The sequence below is a fragment of the Zea mays genome, chromosome 4, assembly GCF_902167145.1.
Source record: "Zea mays cultivar B73 chromosome 4, Zm-B73-REFERENCE-NAM-5.0, whole genome shotgun sequence".
NCBI lineage: Eukaryota > Viridiplantae > Streptophyta > Magnoliopsida > Poales > Poaceae > Zea > Zea mays.
This window is the reverse complement of record NC_050099.1, coordinates 86,497,294-86,513,036: the sequence shown is the minus strand read 5'-3', so window position 1 is coordinate 86,513,036 and position 15,743 is coordinate 86,497,294. Positions and strand designations below refer to the sequence as shown.

General features: G+C 52.6%; 2 pseudogenes across 1 annotated transcript; both read left to right on the top strand.

The window, feature by feature from the left end:
* The first annotated feature begins 6,897 nt into the window (after positions 1-6,897).
* Positions 6,898-12,979, top strand: LOC100279392 (DNA-directed RNA polymerase II subunit 2 pseudogene; annotated as a pseudogene). Its single transcript, NR_158733.1, has 10 exons — positions 6,898-7,029; positions 8,762-8,983; positions 9,057-9,347; positions 10,104-10,190; positions 10,284-10,418; positions 10,847-10,969; positions 11,219-11,313; positions 11,454-11,618; positions 12,108-12,225; positions 12,333-12,979. The product of NR_158733.1 is annotated as a DNA-directed RNA polymerase II subunit 2 pseudogene (transcript).
* Positions 7,142-8,073, top strand: LOC118477062 (DNA-directed RNA polymerase II subunit 2-like; annotated as a pseudogene).
* Positions 12,980-15,743: the final 2,764 nt, after the last annotated feature.

The window sequence follows — 15,743 nt, the reverse complement described above, 5'->3', positions numbered from 1 at the left end:
GCAACCTTGGCCAGATTGCCACACCGATCGACCTTATCACAGGAGCATTTAATGCAAGGATCACCTGACACCTTATCCTGACGAGCGCTCTTCAGTCGACAGAGCCGAAGTGACCGCAGTCACTTCGCCGCTCCACTGACTGACCTGACAAGAAGACAGCGCCGCCTGCGTCGTTCCGACTGCTGTGCCACTCGACAGAGTGAGGCTGACATCAGCCAAGTCTGGCCTCGGGCGCCATAGGAAGCTCCGCCTAGCCCGACCCCAGGGCTCGGCCCCCGTCTCGGCCTCGGACGATGGACTCCGCCTCGCCCGACCCCAGGGCTCGGGCTCAGCTTCGGCTCCGGAAGACGACGAACTCCGCCTCGCCCGACCCTAGGGCTCGGACTCAGCCTTGGCCTCGGACGACGGTCTCCGCCTCGCCCGACCCCAGGGCTCAGGCTCAGCCTCGGCTCCGGAAGACGACGAACTCCGCCTCGCCCGACCCCAGGGCTCGGACTCAGCCTCGGCTCCGGAAGACCACGAACTCCGCCTCGCCTGACCCCAGGGCTCGGACTCAGCCTTGGCTCCGGAAGACGACGAACTCCGCCTCGCCCGAGCCTAGGGCTCGGACTCAGCCTTGGCCTCGGACGACGGTCTCCGCCTCGCCCGACCCAGGGCTCGGACTCGACCTCGACCTCGGAAGACAGATTCGACCTCGGCCTCGGAGGAGCCTCCGCCTCGCCCGACCCAGGGCTCGGACCGACCACATCACAGGGGGCCATCATTACCCTACCCCTAGCTAGCTCAGGCTACGGGGAACAAGACCGGCGTCCCATCTGGCTCGCCCCGGTAAACAAATAATGATGGCGCCCCACGTGCTCCATGACGACGGCGGCTCTCAGCCCCTTACGGAAGCAAGGAGACGTCAGCAAGGACTCGATAGCCCCGACAACTGTCCTTCCGCAAGGCTCCAGCGCTCCTCCGACGGCCACGACATCACATGAACAGGGTGCCAAAACCTCTCCGGCTGCCACGACGACATGTACTTAGGGCTCTAGCTCCTCTCTGCTAGACACGTTAGCACACTGCTACATCCCCCATTGTACACCTGGGCCCTCTCCTTACGCCTATAAAAGGAAGGTCCAGGGCTCTCGTACGAGAAGGTTGGCCGCGCGGGAGAACGGGCCGGCGCGTAGGGCTCTCTCTCTCTCTCCCACGCGGACGCTTGTAACCCCCTACTGCAAGCGCACCCGACCTGGGCACAGGACAACACGAAGGCCGTGGGTTTCCCCTTTTTGCCTGTCTCCTTCCCCCCTTCGTGCTCCGTCTCGCGCCGACCCATCTGGGCTGGGACACGCGGCGACAATTTACTCGTCGGTCCAGGGACCCCCGGGGTCGAAACGCCGACAGTTGGTGCGCCAGGTAGGGGCCTGCTGCGTGTTGACGAACAGCTTCCCGTCAAGCTCCAGATGGGTAGTCTCCAGCAACCTTTCCAACCCGGGACGATTCTCCGTTTCAGGAGTCTTGAGTTCATGTCCCTCGACGGCGGCTACGACATGATACTCCTTCCTTCGCTGCGCGACAGCGACAATGGCGGCCGACAGCCCGCCCGCCAGCGGCGGAATCGACGACGTCTTCCCCACGTGGCGGAAGAACAACATTCGGGTTTGTCCCGTCGCCTCCCCCGCCGACGGAGGAGGAAACGGGGCAACCATGGCCAAGCAGGAGGCGGCACCTCGTCGGATGTCGAGCAAGTCGACGACGCCGGCGCCCCAGCGGGGGACACGTCGGGCTTCGACCTTGCGTCTGAGACGAAGACGAGCGTCGTTTCCTCGCAACACGCCAACTCCAAGCGAACGAACGACGCCAGCACGCTCGCAAAGGACTTGCTGGGCGTTGCCCTCATACCCGAGACAACGGTGCAGTCCGCCCCTGACGCGACTTCGTCACCGCTCGTCGACCAAGAGGTACCGACCGATTCCCATCTCGTGCCTTTTAGATCCAGCTGCGACCCACCGAGCGACCCCGCTTTGGTGGACGCTTTTATAAAGGCATGTTCAAACCCTCCGGGGTATCATATGCGGTCACCCTGGGACCGGCTGACGGCCGTCTCGACCTACGGACCCTCGGGTTCCGAGGAAGATGACGAGCCCGACTTTTGTTGGGATTTCTCCGGGCTCGGTAACCCCAGTGCCATGCGGGACTTCATGACCGCATGCGACTACTGCCTCTCCGATTGTTCCGATGGTAGCCGCAACTTCGACGACGAGGACTGCGGCCCAAGTCGTGAATGTTTCCACGTTGATCTAGGGGGTCCCGGCGAAGGCGACCATCTTGGTATGCCGGAAAGCGGCGATCCCCCTAGGCCTGCGCCTCGCGTTGACATCCTTTGGGAGCTAGCTGTGGTCCCAGTCCCTGCGGGGGGTCAGGACGCACAGCTCGAGCAAATCCGCGAGATGCAGGCCAGGCTCGATGAGGGAGCAGGAACACTTGAGCAGTTTCGGCGGAACATCGGGCAGGAATGGGCAGACCGAGCTCCAGCCAGAGAAGCGCGTCATCTGCCCCAGGGCATCCAGCACCGCATTGCCGACGACGTCAGGGCAAGGCCGCCACCGGCTTCTAGTGGGGTCGGCCAGAACCTGGCTGCGACAGCAATACTACTCCACGCGATGCCGGAACCATCGACCACCGAAGGGCGGCGTATCCAGGGAGAGCTCAAGAATCTCCTGGAGGATGCCGCCGTCCGACGGGCCGAAAGCTTTGCCTCCCGAAGGCAGGGGTACCCCTCGGAGCATCGCGCCGCGACTTCCCGATTCATGCGAGAAGCCTCGGTCCACACCGGGCGCACGCGCAACACAGCGCCTGCGGCCCCGGGTCGCCTCAGCAACGAGCACCACCACCGCAACCGTCGAGCCCACCTCAACGAGAGGGTGCGTCGAGGCTACCACCCCAGGCGTGGGGGACGCTACGACAACGGGGAGGATCGGAGTCCCTTGCCAGAACCACCCGGTCCGCAGGCTTTCAGCCGGGCCATACGACGGGCGCCGTTCCCGACCCGGTTCCGAACCCCGACTACCATCACAAAGTACTCGGGGGAGACGAGGCCGGAACTGTGGCTCGCGGACTACCGACTGGCCTGCCAGCTGGGTGGAACGGACGATGACAACCTCATCATCCACAACCTCCCCCTGTTCCTCTCCGACACCGCTCGAGCCTGGCTGGAGCATCTGCCTCCGGGGCAGATCTCCAACTGGGATGACCTGGTCCAAGCCTTCGCCGGCAACTTCCAGGGCATGTACGTGTGCCCTGGGAACTCCTGGGATCTCCGAAGCTGCCGCCAGCAGCCGGGAGAGTCTCTCCGGGACTACATCCGGCGATTCTCGAAGCAGCGCACCGAGCTGGCCAACGTCACCGACTCGGATGTCATCGGCGCGTTCCTCGCCGGCACCACCTGCCGCGACCTGGTGAGCAAGCTGGGCCGCAAGACCCCCACCAGGGCGAGCGAGCTGATGGATATCGCCACCAAGTTCGCCTCTGGCCAGGAGGCGGTTGAGGCCATCTTCCGGAAGGACAAGCAGCCCTAGGGCCGCCAGCCGGAAGATGTCCCCGAGGCGTCCACTCAGCGCGGCACCAAGAAGAAAGGCAAGAAGAAGTCGCAAGCGAAACGCGACACCGCCGATGCGGACCTTGTCGCCGCTGCTGAGTACAAGAACCATCGGAAACCTCCCGGAGGTGCCAATCTCTTCGACAAGATGCTCAAGGAGCCGTGCCTCTATCATCAGGGGCCCGTCAAGCACACCCTTGAGGAGTGCGTCATGCTTTGGCGCCACTTTCACAAGGCCGGGCCACCTGCGGAAGGTGGCAGGGCCCACAACAACGACAAGAAGGAGGATCACAAGGCAGAGGAGTTCCCCGAGGTCCACGACTGCTTCATGATCTACGGTGGGCAAGTGGCGAACGCCTCGGCTCGGCACCGCAAGCAAGAGCGTCGGGAGGTCTGCTCGGTAAAGGTGGCGGCACCAGTCTACCTAGACTGGTCCGACAAGCCCATCACCTTCGACCAGGGCGACCACCCCGACCGCGTGCCGAGCCCGGGGAAATATCCGCTCGTTGTCGACCCCGTCATCGGCAACGTCAGGCTCACCAAGGTCCTCATGGACGGAGGCAGCAGCCTTAACATCATCTACGCCGAGACCCTCGGGCTCCTGCGGATCGATCTGTCCTCGATCCGGACAGGCGCGGCGCCTTTTCACGGGATCATCCCCGGGAGACGCGTCCAACCCCTCGGGCAACTCGATCTGCCCGTCTGCTTTGGGACTCCCTCCAACTTCAGAAGGGAAACCCTCACGTTCGAGGTGGTCGGGTTCCAAGGAACCTACCACGCAGTGCTGGGGAGGCCGTGCTACGCCAAGTTCATGGCAGTCCCCAACTACACCTACCTCAAGCTCAAGATGCCGGGCCCCAACGGGGTCATCACCGTCGGCCCCATGTACCGACACGCGTACGAATGCGACGTGGACTGCGTGGAGTACGTTGAGGCCCTCGCCGAATCCGAGGCCCTCCTCGCCGACCTGGAGAGCCTCTCCAAGGAGGCGCCAGACGTGAAGCGCCATGCCGGCAACTTCGAGCCAGAAGAGACGGTTAAGTCCGTCCCTCTCGACCCCAGCAACGACGCCTCCAAGCAGATCCGGATCGGCTCTGAGCTCGACCCCAAATAGGAAGCTGTGCTCGTCGACTTTCTCCGCGCAAACGCCGAAGTTTTCATGTGGAGTCCCTCGGACATGCCTGGCATACCGAGGGATGTCGCCGAGCACTCGCTGGATATCCGAGCTAGATCCCGACCCGTGAAGCAGCCTCTGCGCCGATTCGACGAAGAAAAGCGCAGAGCCATAGGCGAGGAGATCCACAAGCTGATGGCCGCTGGGTTCATCAAAGATGTATTCCATCCCGAATGGCTTGCCAACCCTGTGCTTGTGAGAAAGAAAGGAGGGAAATGGTGGATGTGTGTAGACTACACTGGTCTAAACAAAGCATGTCCAAAAGTTCCCTACCCTCTGCCTCGCATCGATCAAATCGTGGATTCCACTGCTAGGTGCGAAACCCTGTCTTTCCTCGATGCCTACTCAGGGTATCACCAAATCAGGATGAAAGAGTCCGACCAGCTCGCGACCTCTTTCATCACACCTTTTGGCATGTACTGCTACGTAACTATGCCATTTGGTTTGAGGAATGCGGGTGCGACATACCAAAGGTGCATGAACCACGTGTTTGGCGAGCACATTGGTCGAACGGTCGAGGCTTACGTCGATGACATCATAGTCAAGACGAGGAAAGCCTCCGACCTCCTCCCCGACCTTGAAACGACATTCCGGTGTCTCAAGGCGAAGGGCGTGAAACTCAATCCCAAGAAGTGTGTCTTCGGAGTCCCCCGAGGCATGCTCTTGGGGTTCATCGTCTCCGAGCGGGGCATCGAGGCCAACCCGGAGAAAATTGTGGCCATCACCAACATGGGCCCCATCAAAGACTTGAAAGGCGTACAGAGGGTCATGGGATGCCTTGCGGCTCTGAGCCGTTTCATCTCGCGCCTCGGCAAAAGAGGCCTACCTCTGTACCGCCTCTTAAGAAAGGCCGAGTGCTTCACTTGGACCCCTGAGGCCGAGGAAGCCCTCGGGAACCTGAAGGCGCTCCTTACGAACGCGCCCATCTTGGTGCCCCCCGCTGCCAGAGAAGCCCTCTTGATCTACGTCGCCGCTACCACTCAGGTGGTCAGCGCCGCGATCGTGGTTGAGAGACAAGAAGAGGGGCATGCATTTCCCGTCCAAAGGCCGTCTACTTCGTCAGTGAGGTACTGTCCGAGACCAAGATCCGCTACCCACAAATTCAGAAGCTGCTGTACGCGATGATTCTGACGCGGCGGAAGTTGCGACACTACTTCGAGTCTCATCCGGTGACTGTGGTGCCGTCCTTCCCCCTGGGGGAGGTCATCCAGTGCCGAGAGGCCTCGGGTAGGATTGTAAAGTGTGCGGTGGAGATCATGGGCGAAACGATCTCGTTCGCCCCTCGGAAGGCCATCAAGTCCCAAGTCTTGGCGGACTTTGTGGCTGAATGGGTCGACACCCAGCTTCCAGCAGCTCCGATCCAACCGGAACTCTGGACCATGTTTTTCGACGGGTCGCTGATGAAAACAGGGGCGGGCGCGGGCCTGCTCTTCATCTCGCCCCTCGGGAAGCACCTCCGCTACGTGCTGCGCCTCCATTTCCCGGCGTCCAACAACGTGGCTGAGTACGAGGCTCTGGTCAACGGGTTGCGCATCGCCATCGAGCTAGGGATCCGACGCCTCGACGCTCGCGGTGACTCACAGCTTGTCATCGACCAAGTCATGAAGAACTCCCACTGCCATGACCCGAAGATGGAAGTCTACTACGATGAGGTTCGGCGCCTGGAGGACAAGTTCTATGGGCTCGAGCTCAACCACATCGCCCGACGATACAACGAGACTGCGGACGAGCTGGCTAAGATAGCCTCGGGGCGGACGACCATCCCTCTCGACGTCTTCTCCCGAGACCTACATCAACCCTCAGTCAAGACCGACGACACGCCCGAGCCCGAGAAGGCCTCGGCCCAGCCCGAGGCACCCTCGGCTCAGCCCGACACTACAAGAAATTGATAAATGTTCGTGGGTAAACTTAAGAACGTGGGTACCGACGTTCTTACTTGAGTTAAGTTCATGGGTTATGTTAAAAACGTGGGTACCGACGTTTTTAAGTTAAGTTCGTGGGCCCTGGCTAAAACCGTCGAACTTAACGAGTTAGTAACGTGGGTACCCACGTTCTTAAGTTAAGTTCGTCGGGCACATGGACACCGTCGAACTTAATCCTGAAAAGCTAAATCTAATCCCACGCGCGGCTCTCTCTCTCACCTGTCTCATTCCCACCCACGCGCTTCTCTCTCTCACCAGCAGACCGCGCCGCCGCCGCGCCACCGCTCTCCGGATCATCGGCCGTCCACCTCCTCCTCCTCCTCGCCCGCTCACCGGCCGTCCCTGCTGAGGTGCCGTCCACTTCCTCTCCCTGCCGCCGTAGCTCGCACAACCCCCATCTCGCCCTCTTCCTTCTTGCCACACCGTCGCTACCACCGCCCCGCGCTGAGAGGGACCGACGCCATGGACCTCCTCGAGAAGATGATGGCGCTTGGTATGACGTGGTGTCTCGGTAGCATTTGCCGGCTCATCACTTTGCCATCTGTACACCTGCTTGATTAGATGTCCACCTAGGGTTTTGGGTCTAGTGCGGAAACAGGTGCCCACGGGGGGTACGACGCGGAGGAGGACGACGAGGTGGGGTACGGTGGCGGGGGCGGGGAAGAGATGGATGAGGATGCGGACGGGGACGCTGAGCAGTAGGAGGATATCACTCAGGACGACGCCTGGGCCGTCATATCCGCCTACTTCGAGGAGAAGGGCCTCGTGCGCCAGCAGCTCGATTCCTTCGACGAGTTCATCCAGAACACCATGCAGGAGATTGTTGATGAGTCCGCCGACATCGAGATCCGCCCCGAGTCGCAGCACAACCCTGGCCGCCAGGCCGAATTTGCCGAGGTTGTTGCCCCACTCTGATCGACTGTTACAAGTGATGCCTGAATGGTTCACTATTTGCTGCTGCTAGACTGGGCGATTAGCCTGGGGTGCTGGGGGAGCTTGGTATGATGTGGTGTCTCGGTAGCATTTGCCGGCTCATCACTTTGCCATCTGTGCACCTGCTTGATTAGATGTCCACCTAGGGTTTTGGGTCTAGTGCGAAAACAGGTGCCCAATTTTATGGCTGAGGATGAATTTTGCACCGACATAGGTGGACAGGGGATTGTGAAATTGTTCAGTTCTACTAGTGTCTAGAATAGCTTCTGCTGAAGTTCCCTCTGTGCGATATATGGTAGGGAATTCTTGAGTTTGACAAGGATAGCATAAAAGATTCCAGAGTTAGTTTTGTATTGATCAGGACATTTGTAGTGATCTTCAGTTGGTACTAGTAATATATGGAGTTGATCTTATGATGAAGATAGCACGTCTCATGTTTCGTGGGTTTTGAACCACCTGTACTTTATTTTCTTGAGCTGTGTGGTGTGATGTGATTTGCAAATAATGAATAATGCAAGTAGAAGTGCTTGCTAAGGAAAAACACAATTCTCAGATTAACATTGAAAATTTCTGTGAAATCAATCATTAATGGCTAAGCACTTGTGATAAACAAATAAGTCTCAAGATCTTTTTGAATTCTCTTGAACAGGTCATGTAAGACATGAATTGGATTTACGAATGTTCATCAGAATTAAGCACCAGTAAATACATAACATATTTGTGCTTCTCTAGAAACTGAAGAGAACTAAACATGTTCCCTTTCCTTAGTAAGTGTGCAAGATTATGAATTGAAACTTGTATTAAAATGTTGAAGCTCTACACTGATATCTTTTGATAGTGTCTGAATTCAGCAGTCGCCTTCACTAATATATGTGGGGTCACAATGCAATCTGATGTTTGGGTCATTCTAATCCTTGGCAATCTGCAATTCCTAGTAATATATCATGCCATCCTAGTCTATATGTGAAAATATCCTTGGAGACGAAAACAACATATACCAAAGCCTGTAGCATACCAACACAAATTTTATAAATAGTTATTTTTTTGGTGCTATGATGTTTCAGCGAAACTCGAAATATCTTACGATTTATCATTTTGCCTTTGTTCTTTTGTCCTTTGACTTATATTTCCCATTATATTCTTCATTAGACTCTGCACAGGATCAGCTTTGGTCAAATCTATCTCAGCAAGCCAATGATGACTGAAGCCGATGGAGAGACAGCTACTTTATTTCCAAAATCAGCAAGGCTCAGGAACTTGACATACTCTGCACCACTGTATGTTGATGTGTCATACAGAGTAATGAAGAAAGGACATGACTGTGAGGAAGTTACAGAGACTGCAGAGTATCCAAAAGTGTTTATTGGGAAGGTGCTGTACTTAACTTATGAATAATTTTTTTCTCAATTTATCGTTTTTTCTTCAACCCTCTAATACTCTGCAGGTTCCAATCATGTTGCGCTCTAGTTACTGCACACTGTATCAATAATCTGAGAAGGATCTCACTGAACTTGGGGAGTGTCCTTATGACCAAGGTGGTTATTTCATTATCAATGGAAGCGAAAAGGTTCTTATTGCCCAGGAGAAGATGAGCACTAACCATGTCTATGTTTTTAAGAAGAGGCAGCCTAATAAATTTGCATATGTGGCTGAAGTCCGTTCCATGGCTGAGAACCAGAACAGACCAGCCAGCGGCATGTTTGTACGGATGCTTTCACGAGCAGGAGCAAAAGGGGTTAGTGACTATTAAGTTTTCAAAAATAGTTTTCAATGCATATGCCTGCTTCTTACTTGTACAATTCAGGGGGTGTAGTACCACAATGAGGCAAACTGACTTTATAAAATGTTAAATCTGTGATATGTTCCTTATACTGCAGGGATCATCTTGTCAATATATCCGTGCTACTCTACCTTATATTCGTCGAACTTACCGTAAGAACCTAGGGGACAAACTGCACTTATTAATGTTAGTGACAAAACCTGAAGCATCTCCAAAAATTCACAGAATTTATGGCTTCAAACATCCTTGCTCTATTTTTAGGCGTACCGTCTAGCATTGGCAGCACTAATCACCTGAGAACTTCTTCATGACATTCTTTCTTTGTCTCACTTCTAGCGGAGTAACATTCTGCTATGTTTCTTATGTAAAAAAGCCCCCTTTTTATAACAGGAATGATTTTTTGTGTTTTAGAAAATGGTAAAGAACAATTGGCTTGTCTATCGTGTACTGGATACGTACTTCGAGATCAGAATTCACAAAAAACAATAGTCAAATCTGTTACACATAGTTGTACTCATCATGGAGATGTGCAGGAAATCCCTTATATGGTAGGAAAGATGCAGTCTGTTTAAGAAGATTATAGGAATATATATAGCAAAATCATTATCTTGGTTACCCACTTTTATTGATTGGCTGATTGCTTTTTCAAGATGCAGATATTTCTCAATTAAGTTTATATACAATGCAGTATTTTTATTTTATTTTTTGTAGTGCGTTGGAGAAGACATTGATGATTTGCAGTACACACCTAAACCCGAATTTGAGGGGTATTTTAGAGTTAAGAATGTTCAAACTGAGGTATCAGGAACTATCGTTATATTGTTTAGCATAATATCAACCGTATGCATCATACTTATTTTGCTATAACCCCTTTATTTTTGTTGTCTATAGTTGGATCTACTTAAAGCATGGTTTTCTCACATGCAAGAGGTTAAGCCTGGCATTTATGTTACATACAACGATGACTTTTTTGACTGGCCATTTTTAGAGAAGAGGGCTGCACACCATGGAATAAAAATGAATGAGGTGCGTTGTTGATTTAATTCACTTTAGGTTTTATTAGGAAGAATGGGTAATTTGGTTATTATAATCTTGTATTGTGGAAGCACTTTTAGAAAATATGATCTCCTTTAAGCTAAGCTGCAGCAGTATAAAAAAAACTCGGTTGGGGAGGGAATGACCGCCCTCCTGGTATAATAATAAGAAGGACCTGAACCACTGGTCCCGGCCAAGAACACCAGCGAACCCTAGCCCCCAATCACTAACCGGCCGATTACAACTGCTCACTCTGCAAGGAAAATAAACAAGGGCAAGCTATTCTTTAGTACTGTTCTATGTGAAACATGTTTTTGCTCTGCATTTATTTCTCACCTAGAGCAGATTGAATAAGACTTAGAAATGGCAAAGTTGATGACCGTTTCATATCTACTTCATTTGTATTTGTATTGTTTCAGGAGATTGGTTTCCAATGTGACAATAACCAGGGCGAGTGTCGGGCTAAATTTTCTTGCCATCTTGACTGTTTTGCTTGGGTGAAGCGAGACAGTTACCTTCCACAAGGAAGCCAAGGTCTAAAGGTGATGCATTACTTACAAACAAAAATACAAAACTAACTTCAGGGTTTGATGTTATTCATTTTTTATGGAGTGCTTGGTTTTGTTTCTAAATGTGTTAATAAAACTACATATTTACAATAGTACAAAACAAATTTTTAGTGATACGGTGTGGAGTATACAATCAATATGCATAATTTTAGCATTTTTTTATTCCACGAGCACAACAAGGGCATGTTATTTAACTATATTTCATTTCTCTTGTTACATTAGCACACTTGCAGGCTGTTACAAAAGCCAAGCTACGTTACGATCCTCTGGAGGTTAATCCAGAAGATATGGTTCGCTTTGCAATGGAGCAGCCACAGGTACCTGAAGTTTTCCTTTTTTTCTTATCCTGAAGTGACATTATCTCCAATGGATTTTGTGTTTAGTTTTATGGATTGTACTCGTCTTAATTTGAAAGATTTGCCTGAGTTCATTTTCACCCCCATTGTTTCTTTTTCAGACAATGGCTTCGTATTCTGTATCAGACGATGTTGCAACATACTATCTATACATGACTTATGTCCATCCTTTCATCTTTTCTCTTGCAACCATAATACCTATGTTACCTGATGAGGTACTGTGGAAAGGAAGTGGGACACTTTGTGAAATTCTGCTAATGGTTCAGGTATGTTTAGTGAATATTTTCTGCCATGTTTCAATAACATATGCATCTTGAAGCAATACCTTCATCTAGATCCAGGTGTTTTATATGAAACTCTCAAGTACTTGAGCTGTCAAATTGTGCTGAAGTAGACCTTTTTCCTTTTGCTCTTCTGTTTTTTGATGTAAAATTGGCGATGGTTTTATTTTTATGCCATGCTTTTCCTTCCTGCTCAAGTTCTAAGTATATCATCTGACATTTTTGTTATCTTAAGTTGCACCACAGACAGTTTATGTGTTACATAAAGCTTGTTTGCTTCTCAAGAGGATGTAAAATACACATTTTCAGGAAAAGTCATGTGGTTTTTTCCCACTCTTGCTTCATTGCTTGTTCTTGGATTTGAGCCCATGTCAAGGGCTTGAACGCCCAATTTCCATACTATGAATAGTGCATCTTTTCCAATCTACCTCTGATTACTCATGCTTGCTGAATTTAGTTTCTTTTAATGTATAGGCATTCAAGGCTGGAGGCACACAACTATGAATAGTGCATCTTCTAAAATCTCTCACTAAATCAGCTAGCTCTTCTCACTAAATCAGCCAGCTCTTCTGCTTGTCCCATTGTCATCCAGGTACTTATTTGGGATGTATGTTCAGATCTTGTGATGATGTTTAATTCTTGTGAGGCATAATGTGTTGCAGTTGGAATGATGTCAACCTTTTTCCCATTGTCATCCAGATACTTATTTGGGATGTTGAAGTACAACCAAATAGACATGCTGTCCTAGGAGCAAGCGAGTCTCGCCCTGATCTGGTATGATTCATTGTTTTGTTCAGTGTGCCAGATTTATGGCTTCAATGAGATGTTGGTGCTAGCTCATCTGTTAAGTGATGATAGATAACAGTATGTCTACATGTTGCTCTAGCACGATTACTGGGGGTCTAGGAATATTTGCAACATTGTTTCCAAGCTGGATAGCCACATGTCAGTACTTAGCTGAAGATATGCTGATGGTATTCATTTCCTAGGGCAGCTAGTAACACTTTCCTGTTATTCCATTTGAATAGAATTTCCTACTAATGCCAATTCGCTCCCGTGAATTTCAGGAATGGGTTTACAAGCCCCATATAATAAATCATAACAGTGCGGGAGCATTTTTTGGATGTCCTTCACACAGATGCAGGCAATGAAAGAAACAGAAAATAGACAATGTTAGCGCGGAGTGAGACAGATAGGAATTGGGATAGAATCATCCTTGTTCTCAGATCAGCTGTACATTCTTTATTAAGGTAGTATATCATACATGTACGAGTAGACTGACGGTTGCTTCCAAATACTCCATGTGTTTGAAATATGTATTGTATGTGATATTCTGTGTTGCATGTGATTTTATGTTTGTCTAATTTTTTATTTCTGTATTTTTTATTTTTTTTTCTGAAAAAGGGATAAGAACGTGGGTACCGTCAAACATAATGTGCAGTCCACGTAGACCCACGCAGGCCAGATAAGTTCGACGGCCACGTGGCCCCGTCGAACTTAACAATAAGAACGTGGGTACCGTCGAACTTATGAGAACAAATTCGACGGCCCCCGTCGAACTTAATAACGCACGTTCTTATTGTTAAGTTCGACGGTACCCACGTTATTATTGTTAAGTTCGACGGTACCCACGTTCTTAACCTTAAGAACGTGGGGGCCGTCGAACTTACTTCTTTAAGTTCGTCCAAAAATCGCCGTCTGCTATATTCGTCGGTAAACCCACGTTCTTATGGTAAGTTCGACGATCTATTACATTAAGTTCGACGATTTTCACCCACGTTCTTTAACCAGTTTTTTGTAGTGCGAGGCGCCCTCGGCTCAGCCCGAGGCACCCTCGGCCCCGAGGGTGAGGCACTGCGCGTCGAGGAAGAGCGGAATGGGGTCCCGCCTAGTCGAGACTGGCAGACCCCGTACCTGCAATATCTCCACCGAGGAGAGCTGCCCCTCGACCGAGTCGAAGCTCGGCGACTGGCGCGGCGTGCCAAGTCGTTCGTCTTGCTGAGTGACGGGAAGGAGCTCTACCACCGCAGCCCCTCAGGCATCCTCCAGCGATGTGTATCCATCGCCGAAGGCCAGGAGCTCTTACAAGAAATACACTCGGGGGCTTGCGGTCATCACGCAGCGCCTCGAGCCCTTGTTGGAAACGCTTTCCGACAAGGTTTCTACTGGCCGACTGCGGTGGCCGACGCCACTAGAATTGTCCGCACCTGCCAAGGGTGTCAATTCTACGCAAGGCAGACCCCACCTGCCCGCTTAGGCTCTGCATACGATACCCATCACCTGGCCGTTTGCTGTGTGGGGTCTGGACCTCGTCGGTCCCTTGCAGAAGGCACCCGGGGGCTACACGCACTTGCTGGTCGCCATCGACAAATTCTCCAAGTGGATCGAGGTCCGACCCCTAAACAGCATCAGGTCCGAACAGGCGGTGGCGTTCTTCACCAACATCATCCATCGCTTCTGGGTCCCGAACTCCATCATCACCGACAACGGCACCCAGTTCACCGGCAGAAAGTTCCTGGACTTCTGCGAGGATCACCACATCCGGGTGGACTGGGCCGCCGTGGCTCACCCCATGACGAATGGGCAGGTAGAACGTGCCAACGGCATGATTCTACAAGGACTCAAGCCGAGGATCTACAACGACCTCAACAAGTTCGGCAGGCGATGGATGAAGGAACTCCCCTCGGTGGTCTAGAGTCTGAGGACAACGCCGAGCCGAGCCACAGGCTTCACACCGTTCTTTCTAGTCTATGGGGCCGAGGCCATCTTGCCCACGGACTTAGAATACGGTTCCCCGAGGACGAGGGCGTACGACGACCAAAGCAATCGAACCAACCGAGAAGACTCACTAGACCAGCTGGAAGAGGCTCGGGACATGGCCTTACTACACTCGGCGCGGTATCAGCAGTCCCTGCGACGCTACCACGCCCGAGGGGTTCGGTCCCGAGACCTCCAGGTGGGCGACTAGGTGCTTCGGCTGCGACAAGACGCCCGAGGGCGGCACAAGCTCAAGCCTCCCTGGGAAGGGCCGTTCGTCATCGCCAAGGTTCTGAAGCCCGGGACATACAAGCTGGCCAACAGTCAAGGCGAGGTCTACAGCAACGCTTGGAACATCCGACAGCTACGTCGCTTCTACCCTTAAGATGCTTTCAAGTTGTTTGTACACCTCGTTCACATACAAAGTCTAACCATCAAGGAAGGGTCAGCCTTGCCTCGGCAAAGCCCGACCCTCCCTCGGGGGCTAGAAGGGGCGAACCCCCTCTGCGTCAAAATTTTCCTCGAAAAAAGTCTTCCATCAAAGCGACTTTCGCGTCTCCTGGCTATATCAGTAACAGGACCCCAAGAAACGAATAAGGGTGCATGAAAGTGGCAAGGCTGACCGGGCCGAGGGACTCCTACGCCTCTGGGATACGGATACCTCACTCGTCGCCTACCACGAAAAAATAACTCTTACTTGGGTAAGCAATCCTGCTATTGATGAACGAGTCCGGATACGCAAAACAGGAGGAAAAGAGACACAACCTTATATTACGATGATAAAGTGTTCGGGCCTCGGCGGCCGCAAAAGACACATATGCATTCAAAGTAAACTACTCAGGCAGAATCAGGCGTCGCCCGGAGAAGGACCCGCGACCTTGACTTCGTCCCCACCCTCGGCAAGATCTGCCCTGGCCTCGGACGACGGCGCAAGCGGGAGGATCTCTGCTTCGAAGGTGGTCACCAGCACCGCGCTTGGGCCCGCGGCGGCCGCGTCAAGCCTCTGGACTTCGGCCAGGGCAGCTTCATCTTCGTCGGGAAGGCAATACCCCTCGCTGACCCGCTCTAGATCCACGTCGTAGTGGGAAGCGAGCACGGCGAAGGCCCGCCTGACGCCGTGATGCAGCGCCTCGCGGAGTCTGCCGCGAGCGTGGTCACCCAAGGCCTGCAGGCGACTCTGAGGGGAGCTTCCCGAGGGGACGTCGTCGAAACCAAAGACCCGACAGAAGGCCGAGATGGCCTCGGACATGGCCGTGTGATCGGCCTCCCTCTGCTCGGCCACCTGGGCAAGTGCCTTGGTGGACTCATCGAGGGCAGACTCGAGCCCTGCAAACAGCCAAAGCAGAAGACTTC